Source organism: Cyrtonyx montezumae, unplaced genomic scaffold (assembly GCF_038088225.1).
Source record: "Cyrtonyx montezumae isolate F1298 unplaced genomic scaffold, pur_monq_1.0 scaffold_3, whole genome shotgun sequence".
NCBI lineage: Eukaryota > Metazoa > Chordata > Aves > Galliformes > Odontophoridae > Cyrtonyx > Cyrtonyx montezumae.
This window is the reverse complement of record NW_027072034.1, coordinates 31,168,348-31,180,474: the sequence shown is the minus strand read 5'-3', so window position 1 is coordinate 31,180,474 and position 12,127 is coordinate 31,168,348. Positions and strand designations below refer to the sequence as shown.

The 12,127-nt window shown below is 39.7% G+C and overlaps 1 protein-coding gene across 1 annotated transcript in view; it reads left to right on the top strand.

The window, feature by feature from the left end:
- Positions 1 to 12,127, top strand: part of LOC136053049 (pinopsin-like) — a 72,681-nt gene that overhangs the window by 57,228 nt on the left and 3,326 nt on the right. The window lies entirely within an intron of this gene.

Sequence of the window (12,127 nt, the reverse complement as noted above, 5' to 3'; positions counted from 1 at the left end):
CAGGGAGAGGGAGGTGATTGTCCCCCTCTACTCAGCTCTTGTGCAGCTCCATCTGGACTACTGCATCCAGGCCTGGGGCACTCAGCACAAGAAGGATGTGGAGGTCTTGGAATGGGTCCAGAGGAGGGCCACTAAAATGATCAGGACTGGAGAACCTCTTCTATGAGGAAAGGTTGAGGGAACTGGGCTTGTTTAGCTTGGAGAAGAGAAGGCTCTGTCAAGACCTCATTGTGGCCTTCTAGTACTTGAAGGGAGCATATAACAGGAGGGGGAATAATTTTTTTACATGGGTTGATAGTGATAGGACAATGGGGAATGGTTTTAAACTAAGACAGAGGAGATTTAGGTTAGATACGAGGATGAAGTTTTTCACTCAGAGAGTGATGACAAACTGGAACAGAGAGGTTGTGAATGCCCATCCCTGGAGGCATCCAAGGCAAGGCTAGATGTGGCTCTGGGCAGCCTGGTCTAGTGGTTGGTGGCTCTGTCCATGGCAGAGGGGGTAAAACTAGTTGAGCTTTGATGTTCTTTTCAACCCAGGCCATTCTATGACTCTACAATATTCAGAAATTTGACAATGACCAAATGAAAACAAATCAAAGGTCCATGGCTCTTGAAGTAGAAGCAGTTTAATCTGATGGCTGGTCTGCTAGCTTCCAAACTAAATTTATTTATAACCTCCTTATAGTTCTTTATTCCTGATTTACTCAATAACCTTCATTCTTTGATAGTTGTCTTCTCTTCATACTCACATACAGCAATCAATTGACCTTCTGTCTTCATACTGCTGGACTAAACCAGTTCAGTTCTTTCAGTTTTCTGTAGGGACCAAGGCTCCTGATTTTCTTGATGTAAAAAGTAAACAGTTACAAGCATCTTTAATGCTTCTGTTTGTACATAACACATCTCATGCTCAACAGTAGTCAGTGTCCTATATATTGTGCAGATGCTAGTGACTCTGAATATGCACAGTTGCCATCACTAATGTGTAGTCACAGAAAAAGCAGCAATGCAAAGGTCCTGACTTTTCAATTTGTTCCCTTGCTTTGTAGGCAGTGGGCCATTCTTGTGCAATTGGCTTGCAGTGGCCAAGGCAATGCTCCAATTAATGACATGCTGGTGTCACTGAGCCTTCCTCTAGTATTTTCTCTCTGAACGAATCTTCTAGCTTTCTAAAACTGTGAGAAATTCAAATAATAATAACAATAAAGATTTAACCTTACTGTTAATCATAGTTGTGAATATTTCAAATAGTTCACTGAATATTAGAAGAGGAGCAACACTTCAGGAGATATTTCTTGTTTCTGTCATCTTGTTTACAATATTTAACTCCCTTGATTATTGCAACCTTCTGAATTTGAACCAAAACCAACAGATCTCTTAAATCCCTATACTGTGACTCAATTATGACCAGATTTTCAGAAATGGGTGTAGACAAATGTATAGGGGTCTGCTATACAAGCTGTAATTACTATTGTGTGTGTTTTGTGTGTCTGTGTGTATTAGCAGAATATTACATAGTGACACAGAGTCAAGCAAAAAAAGCTTGAGTAACGTACAAGGGAAGATGTTACAAAAATAATCTAATGAAAATATTGAAATTGGATTTCCTTGTTTGATGTTCTTGGTTTCAAACTAAGTGAACCTCTGTACGACACACCTGGAAGAACTCTTTTCCCTAAACATGTTTTGCATGCAGACTGCGGTCATGGACAGAGCGCTCAGAACCAAGAGCGACAAAAAGACAAGAAAGCCACAATTTTACAAGCATCTGATCAGAACTGGGGCAGGAACATTTCAGTCTAAGTCCCATCACAGCTAGCTGGATTCTTTTTATTAAGCCTTGAAGATTGATCCAGAGTGCATGGGTGAAGAACTGAGAATACCAGAGAAAATGGGGCAGGCAGGAGAGCATATTGATGATGACTAAATAAACACATACATTTTTCAAGAGGCATAATAATTTTTTTGTTGTTATGTTTTGAATTTTTGAAAAAAGGGGAGTTATTTCAAAATGATCTGTAATCACTCATCACATGTTACAGTAGTAATAGACCCTTCATTTCTTCTCATGAAGCATAATATTACTTTACGGACTGGTAAATTTACTTCTGCATCTGTCAGTCAGGATCCATCAATCACACTGCAAAGCCCTAAACAATTCTGGCTTACTGAAATGAGAAGATGGAGGCAGGGTCCGTTTTGTTGCTGTTCACTAAAGTTCTTTGCCTGTTCCTTTTCCTCACACTGCTTTAAGAATTTTTTCTTCCTTAAGTTCCTTTTAGATAGGAGGAAATATCTTCACCATATGTTGCCATTTTGTATATTGTATGGGTTTTAATAGGTCTATTTAAGGGCACCGAAAAGCTAGCTTGAGATAAATATGACAATCGGTCTTTTTTATTCTCAGCAATAAACCCCATTGAATGCATAAATTCTCTCTTAAAGCAATGTGCAGTGAAAACATAGTGTTGTTGTTTGTACTGTGCTTTCATGTGCACAGTTGGACTCCCAGAAATTCAGCAGTCATGCTTGTTACATTGAAGCGTACAGTAAAGTTTCTGTAGATTTGTTTCCTCAAACAAAATAACTATCCCCATTTTACAATTCCTGCAGCTTTGGTCTCTGATTTTGTTCACTTTATGAGAGCGTGTGTTACACAAGGACCTATCTCCAGAGTAAATGAATTTTTTTTTAATAATATGCTATATTCATGAAAATAAGGTAATATTTCTCAGACGTTGAGCTCTTCTCTTTTGTTTCTGCCTTCTCTGCTCTTCTGCTGTGGAACAACTTTGTTATCATTATTTTGGTAACAGTTTATTGATTTGTTGTCTTCTTGTCTCTACCGTTCTTGGGATGCTTCAGCTGCTCATTAAACAGCCTAATGGCCTGATGCCTCTGTTCAACCCCATGCATTTTTAAAGTCTAAATTAGGTCTATCAGATAGCTTATAATTTCATTTGTATAGAGGCACTGAAAGTTACTGGAAAACAACACAGCACCTCCAGGGAGGCATTTTGCTAGGGCAGGAAAATAGGGTTGCTTGATCCAGCAGAACGCTTAAGCTTCCTGTCCTCTCTTCTGAAAAAGCAGAATCAGAAACAGGCCCCAAACAGAACTTTCCTCACCTTTCGCTCATGGTTGTCTGTCCTGTGTGCCTCCTGGCTCACACTCATTATAGGCAGAAATATTGGGCTTAGTGGTAAACCACAGGAGTTTTTGTAGAAAAGGCGTGTCATGTTTCTTGCTATCACAAGCCAAAAAAATCCTACCTACTGTCCATCTTAATCCAAGTTGTAAATACTTTGGATCAGGAACTCCACCTTAATCTACGAAACATGAGACAGTCTACAGGTCATGAACTCTTGAGGCATATTCATGTAATGTTTTCTTGAACTATTATAAGTTATAACTGAACTATGCTTACAGGATTTCCATCTTTATTGAAAACAATCCAGAAGCCCCCAGCCTCCTTCCTTTTTGCCCTAGCACCTCATACACACAGGAGATGTGTCTGCTGCTCATGGTGGCAGTGGTGAGGATGTAGACAGCACACAGCATGCATCAGCACTCCAGAATTGATTTTGGAAAGGGACACTGTTTTGAAGTCAGGCCAGAAAGATATTATAGTAATGAAGTGCAATCACAGCCAGATGACTGGGAGCAAGGCAATTAACAGCAGCTGACAGCTTAGAGTCAGCACTGGCAGCAGTTTTTCCCTCTGACTACTCCCATAAGCCAAGGCAGATGTGATATCTATTGCCTGCCCTCCTGAATGCCTCAGGATTTCTGGAGTCTTCTCAGAAATGTATAACAAGCTGTGGCTACAACAATTATGCCTTACCTGTCAGCATCCTGCAACTGATAGGATATTTGCATTTGTCTACATGCAGAAACAGGTCACTGAGGAAATGGGCTTCCTTATGGAAGTGGATGAGGTTTTTCAGAGCGTAGCAGTGAAATGCAAACTCTGCTGACATTAGACTTTACTAACTTTAACACATCATGGGATGTGTTTATGAAGAAACTGAGCCACAGAAGAAGTCAATTAATGCTCACAATACTACTTTTGTTGTTCGTTTTAAAATCACATCCTACAACACTAAACCTGGCAGCAACAAGAGCAGTGCAAGAGTTGAGATTCTCCCTAAAAGAATGTGCTATAAAGAGTAAGAAAACAAATAGCCAAAATGATCTAAGTGACTTAGGAAAAAAAGCAGCATTTCTTCATTTGCATCTGGTATAGTTCATCTTTCTAGCTGCCTTTCACTCTGCCCTGGTGAGGCCACATCTGGAGCACCGTGTCTGGTTCTGTTCTATTCAGTTCAAGAAAGACAAAGATCTGCTAGAGACAGTCCAGCAAAAGGTTACAAAGTTGGTGAGGGTCCTGAAGCATCTCCCTTGTGAGGAAAGGCTGGAAGACTTGGAGCTGTTCAGCTTGGAGAAGAGAAAACAGAAGAGATCTTGTCAATGCTTATACATATCTAAGTGGCAAGAGTCAAGGGAATGGGGCCAGGCTCCTTTCAGTGGTGCTCCCTTGACAGGAAAGGGAGGAGTAATGGGCACAATCTGGAACAAAAAATTCCATATGAACATGAGGAAAAAATACTTCGCAAATGACAGATCACTAGAATAAGTTGCCCAGAGAGGTTGTGGAGTCTCCTTCTCTGGAGCTGCTCCTGGATGCTTTCCTATGGAACCTGCTGTAGGGAACCTGCTTTAGCAAGGGACTGGACAAGATGATCTCCAAAGGTTTCTTATAATCCATACAATTCTGTGATTCTCGCTGATTCTGTGATTCTCTCTCCTTCCTTTCTGGTTTTCATCAATGCTTGTTTCTCCCACATCCATACCCTGGACTCTTTTACTCACTTGAATAACTTTCAAGAGCCCGGAGATTTCATCAGCTACTGATCCCCTTGGTGATTTCTCACAACCTGTGTGTGCTGTCATTTGTCAGTGGCAATTCTGCCTCTGGGAAGAAGAACCCATCATATTACTGCTTTACAGTTAATTCCTTGTGAACTTAATGCATCCTTATACATCAAATTTAATAGGCATTTACATAATTACATGAATATTAGCATATTTTTAGCAAAAAGTAATAGGACAGGCATTTCTAACTTGCCTTGGGTAGCAATGCATGAAGCTTGGGTTCAGGCCATACTTAACTTCAACAGAAGTGCATTAATTACTTTCAAATGCACTATCTGCAATAAACTGCCACTAAAGTGGAATCAAAATATCAAAGGAAAAAAAAAAGACACATTGAGTAGACTCAGGTAGATTTTATGGTACAGCAGATACATCCATGCTATTCTGATGAAACAAAGAAATTATCACCCACCAGCCACCTTGAAAAGATCAAGATGATGAAAGGGAAAGAAGTCCCACCCAGCCACAAGTGTTAGTGGACTGTGCATATGACTGTTCATCCTGAATAATGATGTTGGCCTACAGTAAAACACTGCTTAATCATAGCCACAGGTGCAGTTTACTGCAGCAAGTGTTGGGTGTGATTATAGCAAAATACTGGCTCCTCTGTAGCTTTGTGTAAGCTAACAGGTGCATGCTGCAGTCAGAACAGTGAGACACATCCTCTAAGATGTGTCTTTTAGTCACATCACAGCAGGCAAGCTGGCAATAGATATACACTGATCAAAACGCTTATGTGAAGTTCTACATGTCAGAGCCATCCTCCTTTGAGCTGCTGAAGTGAAACAGTACTGACTTCTGTGAATAAAATACAAGAGGTGCCTCCTTCAAGAATACATTGTTCAGAAAGGTGAAGTCTGGTTTTGGGACTGAAACTTGAAAGCAAGTGGCCTGTGAAGTTACTTGAGATACTATCAGAGAGATAGTGTCACACCTCTTCCATAGCTGTCACTGCTAAAGAATAGGGAATACAGCAAGATACTTGCTGTACCCAACATTATATAGTTCTCAGGTTTTAACCACCTACCCATAAACTAGACTGTATGTATGTGGAACATGCTGTGAGACTAGAATATCCTCTCTCATGTCACAGACAATCTAACATATTGAGCATTTTATCATATGAAAGACAGTAATATATTTATTTTTCTTTAATGAAAAAAGAAAGCCCAGTAAAAGCAAAGTTAAAGCATTTGATAAGCTTCAGTTAGTTGCTTTTTCCATGCATCTCAGCATTCAGTTTATCCCCTCATGTAACTAGGTGTTCTGAGTCTTCTGTGAAGCGTTACTTGCAAATCATGACATATAGTAATTATTCCCTTGATGTCACCTGCCAGGAGGTGGTATAATATGAAAGATGAGCTGCGTGATTACTGGCTGCCAGGAGTTTATGTGATGGCAATATAATGTTTAATGTTTCATCAGCTTTTTTATAGGCGTGTACTCACTGTGACTGTCTGGGGTGAAAAGCCCAATTTCAGCCACTGCATAGTGTCACATCTCACCCATGAAGGAGGGAGGGGTGACCAGACTTGCAAATCCCCCTGGTTGAACTAAGATGAAATGACACTCAAGGTCTGTACATATGAGGAAAAAATGAACAATGGTTATCATATGTGTGTTGGCTTTCCCAAATTATATCTACCTAAGCCGTATGGTTTTATAGAAAATTCAAGTAAGCCTTGCATTACTTAACAACTTTAAGATAAAGAGAGAAAAAAAGAAATAAAACGAGGGAGAGAGATCACCAGCCCTGGATCCAGGCCTGCCAACAGGAGCTTGTGTGGTGTAGAACCAAGAGGAAAAGCAGCAGCAGTGAAAAGTACAGGTAGCAGCAGTGGAGAAAAAGGACTGAGCCAGCCCTTTCCTAGCCTCTGTTTATATTATCAAAGCAAAAAGGGATGGGATAGTCTCCTCTAGCCCTTATTTGGAACTGTTGGATCCAGTTCCAGGTGTAGTTGAAACATTAGACACCAGTCAAACCAACAAAGGCCCCCTCCCATGGCTGTCCATTTCTTGGGCATTATTCTGGACTCTTGCAGGAGTGGTTGGAACATCAGTTCAAGGGAGACCTACCTGGCTTCTCCCTTGGCTTAACTGTCTCTTGGGCTTGTTGTCAGGACTTGTTCTTTAAACACAGTTAAAAGAGTACCAAAGAAGTGTAATGCCACATGTTTAGTGGAAAGAAGCAGACTTGCAGTGCTAACGTTATATGGTATTTCATCACAAATTGAATGACAAGTTATGCATTCCTTTGATAAGTTGTTTTTTACTTAAATAATGGTTTAAAAAAAGCCTATTCTTGCTAAGACATAACGCTAGATTCCTTGAGTGGATGGCACAGCTTCTTACTTAGTTTATTAGCATTTCAAGTATAGCATTAAATCACCAGAGCATGACATGCTTAGAGTGCTTGAAATTCCAATAAATGAACTGCCAAAGCTATTGCAGCATAGTGTGTCCTGATGGGGAGATCCTAGAGCACCTGCTTGGGTAGACACGTTCATTTAAGAATAAAACTGCCTTTGCAATGTTTCCTTGTTTTCTGTAGTTTACCAGGTGTAGCTTTGGCAAGGGATTGGACTCGATGATCTCTAGAGGTCCCTTCCAACCCCTATGATTCTGTGATTCTGTGATAGCTAATTATCAGTCCATTTCATTTTGACATCAGTGACAGCTACATTTTCTGTTTTGTGCTGTCTGCAGTGTTATTCACTCAAGCCAGCATAAAAAGACAAGCACTCTCAAACAAATGAAAACCAATGTTTTATTTACAGGAAAAAATCTGTACACTGTGCATACATAAAAATATACAAAATCATAATAGAAAATATAAAAAGTGTTAAAATGTATACAAACACTGCTTAAAAATGTGACTCCTGTAAAATCTTAAGCTTTGTTATTAGAGTACACATTCATTTAAAAAAATCATCATACAAAATAATTCTCAAAGCTATTAAAAAAGTACACAGTCTATATCTGAATAGTTCAATGACTACATATTGTAAGAGTGATGGGATGATAAGGGTAAATGTAAGGCTTTTACACACAACTCTTATTTCAAGAACAAAACTCTGAATCTGATCACTAAGCCAGAGAGAAGAAATTTGCAGTGTCAACATTCATTTAACAATGCAGGCATGCCCAGACATGGGCTACTTTAAATTTCAAACAGTTAAATCAGGTATCCTCCTTGCGTGTGAGAGAGAGGATAGCTCCCGGGAAAGAGCTGAGTGCTCTAACTACAGGTTTCAGAATCACCTACTTCAAAAAGCAATTTATTTAATATGCGTCAACTTTAAAAAGCGTGACAGGAAAAAAGAACACCCATTATTTTTGCAGTCTGTGCACTTGATATTCCTTTCATGGTACATCTGTGTCACTGTTCAAGTGGCATTATCCTAAGAACTGCTGAGGAGGAAGGGAATGAAAAAAAATCACTATGGATTCGACTTGTCTACCTGTGTTTGGAATGGTTTAGTTCAATCCATCTCTAAAATGAGTACCCTCAGACTGTGAAACTATTCAGTGTAGATACTATTCTTCATTTTAGTAAAATGCTCCCTTGGTTTTGTTGACTTTGGTAAGAGGTCAATATGAACAAGCTCAGAATTGGGATGTTTTCACCAAAGAAAGTGTCCTGACCAATGACTTAGCTAAACATGTGTAGAGAGATTGCAGATCACAGTGAGTCAGCAATCTTTTTCTCTCTCAAGGTACAATTTATTTTATCACTGTAATTTCCCTAACTTAATCAGAGTTTCACTAGCATAAAACTGCACAGTGAGGTAAAAAAAAATTACAATATTCAGTAGTTTAATTAAGAATTAAACTGAGCTGAACTGTGAGTTTATGCCCAGGTAAGCTTTAGAACTATAAAGGAATGGAACAATTAATAATTCATCTACAGCAGAAAGATTTTGGCTCAAAATGAGGCAAAACCTGTCACAGTTTTTCTTTAATAAACAGAAGAATACCTTGACTTAACCATTCAAAGGTTGAATGCATAAAATGATAGAGCACCATGTCAGAAAAGCTACAGAATTCACAGTGGGAAAAGGAGCATCATGAAATTCAACCAATTCAGCATGTTTAAGATGCTGCTGTGTTTCAGTTTTGTTTCAACAGAGTGCAACTTTTGTCCACAGTACCAGGGCACAGAAAAGGGATTCTCTGGCTTTTGAAGGCAATTGATTCCTACTTGTCAGTAAAATTCCATAAATTTGAAACCTGCGTCATTGTACCAAGTGTGAAAGGAGCTCAGGCACCAACTAACAGAGGTGTTGCTGACAGCACGTATCAAGAGCTGAGTCAGTGCAGACCTCCCTTGTCTTGGTACCATTCCTCTCTGTTAGTGTGCAATAGTCACACGGGAGAGCTATGAAGCCATGCGTACATCTATTTCCAAAAACTCTGTGATCTGAGTGGAAAAATGCATTTCCTTTCACATTGTCTACAAACAGCACTCTCATGCATTACTGGTATTAAAAGACACACAGATTCTGTGTTAGTACACACTCATTGCTTCAAGTTGATTGAATTGTTATAAAGATCTCTTTGCCCTTGTGAGGGACAGTGAAATGCCTATAAATGCAAGAAATACTTGGTGGGCTCCTATGAAATCCACCAATTCCAAAACCACAGAGAGCGAGAGCAGCACCTCTGAAGGTCCTCCATGTGAGAGCAGCACCTCTGAAGGTCCCTCATGCTCCCTCTTCATTTCTGCCCCTTCTCCTTTTGCACAAAGTGGAGGTGAGCCCTCAGTCAGCAAATCAAGTGTATTTGCACTTGTGTCAAAAAACGAAGGACAAGAAAGGACAGTAGGGGAATAAAATCTCTTTAAGCAGCCACCAGCTGTTTGAGCAGACAGACCAATGTAAAATCACAGTGGAAACCAGTGCTACAAAGCCACTCTAGGTATCCTTGAGTTTTCAGGAAGATGGGCATCACAAGTTGGTCTTCCATATTTGCAAGCAAGTGCCAGCAGCACAGCTCTGTGGCATCTTCTGAGGTGACGGTGCCACAGAACCTACATTGCACTTACAGAGGAGCACTGACTGCTGTATAAATCAGAATACATCAAATTCTTCTGGAAATAGTTAGTTAAAGAGTGTCAGAACACCAGCAAAGGAAAAAAAATCTGCTGAAAGGCCTTAAATATCCAATAAAGTGAAAATATACGGCTTGTTTGATGACATCTCAGACCTGGTTCTACATCACTTAAGTAATGATGTGTTAAGTAGGGATGCTAGCACTTGTTGCAAGGATCTCTGCAAAAATCACACTGTTCTGTACAACAGCTATGTGGACAAATTACTGAGGGAGTAATACTACACAACCCTGCTGTGGGTAGCTGAATAATGTAGTTAGTATTTTTTCTTTATGTAAATCAAAGTTTGAGGTTAGTGGTTGCAGACCAAAGTGGTATTTTTCAGAACTTGAGAGTTTCCTGCTTATGGAGAGTAGCAGTTCCTAGTTGTAGGAAGGTAATCATCTCCCTTCCATTACACACATGTGTCAGCTAACCCAGCATGCTGGAGAGGGAGATAGATTAAGAAGTACTTGCTCAGATGGCAAATGTTTTGCAAGCACCTTACCAAACATGTTAAAAATAGGTTATCTGTCCTCTGTAATATTAAATAGCAATGTTATTAAGAATAAAAGTTGCTGACCTACATCAGTAGCTAATGTATCCATAGTCTAAGGCTAATAGAAATAAAATCTATTCCTTTTGATATGCACCGAAATGATTTATGGATGTATTTATGCACACAACATAGAAATACGGTTTTTAGACCATCTGGACATATTTTCTGTCAGGGAGAGGAATCTTAGAGGACCATAAGGCCCAAATTAAGAAGCTACACGGGAAAAGAAAGCTAAGCCCTATGTTTCTTCCCTTTTGAGAAGGAAAAACCATCAGACCATAAGAGCAGAGTGAAAGAAAAAAAGATTCTGTGATGACACTTACATTGCTATCAAAATGGAAACAGTCATTCATACCACTTGCACACTTTAATTGTCTTACTGTAGCATAAGACAAAACACAAAAGATACTTTCTACCGTAACCACTCAGCTGCTCTTTTCAGTGCCTCTTTGAACTGTCTGCCTTTTCTTGGAATGGACACAAAGAGGATACAGCTGTGTTTTTCCATACATGCTTTTCTACTAAACTCGACCCATGGGAAAGGGTACAGTCACATGAAGAAAAAAAAAAAAAAAAAGACCACCACTGCCAATAGAAAGAAAAACAGCACGCAGAAATCCTCCTGCCACTCAGGAGTCAATCTGAAACTTAAGACTTTATGTTTTGGATGTCTTAACGTTCAGGTCGATTTTCAGAATTGCCTTAGAGAATATTCTCATTGTGTGTTATGAAGGAAAATATTAAATTATCTCCATATGCTATCCACAGTCAGGTTTTTTTTTTTTTGCAGACATTACAGCTTCTCTGGGGTACAGCTTTTCGAATGTTCAGTTAAAAAATGCTGATATCCTTCGCTCTTGTCAGGCAACTCCCATACTTTCTTAAAAGCAGTAACTTGTGAGAAAGTGAACATAATTTTGATCACAATGGAACACCTAACAAATGATGTCTGTAATCCTCAGTGCTATCTTTGCTGCAGAAAGGTGAGCTCCCTCTACATTTGCTTCCAGTGCAACTTGTGTTTGCTACACAGTCTCCCTTGGCTTTCTCTGGATAGTTTTTATCTGTGAGTAGTGAGGGGAAGGCAACATTTCCTTCTCACACCCTCTTCTAGGCCTCTCAGGGAGAATCTTTTTCTGAATGGGCTATCAGTACATTTGTTGCTTTCTACAGAAATGAGAAATATCTCTTTTCCCCCCTGCCCCACTCAGTGTGAGCAATGTACCAAGAGTACATCCAGTGGTTTAACTGGCTTAGCTGCATGTTCAGCCATCTCCATCTGCACTGACTTCATAGCCACCATAAGGCCTCCTGTACAGTTGGAAACCTGCAAGTGAACCAGTGTATGAATAGGAATTAAAAGACTCCTCTAATCAATGAATATTCAGCTCAGAGTAGCAATTATTTCATTCTTGGAGAGTGTGAAAATCCCGTGGAGCCATGAGAAATGCTGCATTGTTCAACTGGCAGCTCTGAACATGAGAGATACAGGCTGCCTCACAACGCTGGATTTAACAGTTAAATAAGTTCATTTAAAAAAA